Raw genomic sequence first — 1,601 nt, 5'->3', positions numbered from 1 at the left:
GTTATTATTATTATTATTATTGTTGTTGTTGTTATTTAAACAAAAAAGTTGATGTTTTAACTTTAGTTTTGATCAAACCAACATGTTTTAAAGTTTTGTTTTAAAGTGACCTCATTTCCTCTTCATGTTTTCAGCTCAGCTGGTTTTTACTCTGAGTTCTTCTAACATGAGTCATGAAACCACTGCAGGTCAAAGGTCATCTGAAATATGAATTTAGAAAGCTGCTCGAGGCATGTCTCCAGTTTAATCTGTCCTGGTTCTGGAAACCAGAACCTCCTATCAGCTGCCTCCAAACACCAGGAACCAATCAGAACCAAGGATTATAAACCTCATTCTGATAAATTAATAGTTAACAAATATATGGTTGAAATTTTTGATTACATTTTATTCTACACTTTACTTGTTTCTCATTTTGCTGAGTCGTGGTTAATAAGACCAACATGTTCATTTTATTTAAATTTAAAATCCGAATGACTTCAACAGATAATTATCATCATTAACCACCAGTCTGCCTGTTGAACAAACTAATAATATAAATAGAAACATGAATATAATTATGATTATGAATATAAATATAACGTACATATAAAAATAAATATAAACATAAACATAAATGAAATATAAACATAAATATAAATATAAATATAAACATAAATACAAATATAAATACAAACATAAATACAATTATAAATACAAATATAAATACAAACATAAATATACAGTCATTTAAAGTGTAACATCAAGGAGGAGCTCCACACCAACACAGACCATCACATCAACTTTACATGAAGACTGGAACCATCTGGACTCTTGTAGACCTGAAACCTCATGTTGGTCTGTGGACAGAAGACAACCTTCTGAAGGACAACAAAGCTGCAGAAACCAGGTGTGCATGGCACAGAGTCAGCAGGAGAACCAGGAACACCTGAGAAAAAAGGTTTCTACTCTCATTATCAACTGTCAACACCTGTCAGACTCACACCTGTTATTAATCACACACCTGTCATTAATCACACCTGTTACTAATCACACCTGTCATTAATATTACCTGTTATTAAACACACCTGTCATTAATCACACCTGTTACTAATCACACCTGTCATTAATCACACCTGTCATTAATCACACCTGTCATTAATCACACCTGTCATTAATCACACCTGTTACTAATCACACCTGTCATTAATCACACCTGTTATTAATCACACCTGTTACTAATCACACCTGTCATTAATCACACGTGTCAGACTCACACCTGTTACTAATCACACCTGTCATTAATCACACGTGTCAGACTCACACCTGTTACTAATCACACCTGTCATTAATCATACCTGTCAGACTCACACCTGTTACTAATCACACCTGACATTCATCACACCTGTCATTCATCACACCTGTCATTAATCACACCTGTCATTAATCACAACTGACATTAATCACACCTGTCAGACTCACACCTGTTACTAATCACACCTGTCATTAATCACACCTGTCATTAATCACAACTGACATTAATCACACCTGACATTAATCACACCTGTCAGACTCACACCTGTTACTAATCACACCTGTCATTAATCATACCTGTCATTAATCAC

General features: G+C 34.2%; 1 long non-coding RNA gene across 1 annotated transcript in view; it reads left to right on the top strand.

The window, feature by feature from the left end:
- The first annotated feature begins 704 nt into the window (after positions 1-704).
- LOC106536577 (uncharacterized) overlaps positions 705-1,601 on the top strand; it is a 4,846-nt gene continuing 3,949 nt past the window's right edge. Inside the window, exon 1 of the long non-coding RNA XR_001312561.1 lies at positions 705-937. This is a non-coding gene — a long non-coding RNA (uncharacterized LOC106536577). The remainder of the gene's footprint in view (positions 938-1,601) is intronic.

The sequence above is a fragment of the Austrofundulus limnaeus genome, unplaced genomic scaffold (assembly GCF_001266775.1).
Source record: "Austrofundulus limnaeus strain Quisiro unplaced genomic scaffold, Austrofundulus_limnaeus-1.0 Scaffold1881, whole genome shotgun sequence".
NCBI classification, from domain to species: domain Eukaryota; kingdom Metazoa; phylum Chordata; class Actinopteri; order Cyprinodontiformes; family Rivulidae; genus Austrofundulus; species Austrofundulus limnaeus.
The sequence above is the reverse complement of the archived record's forward strand: the minus strand, read 5'-3'. Positions and strand labels throughout refer to the sequence as shown.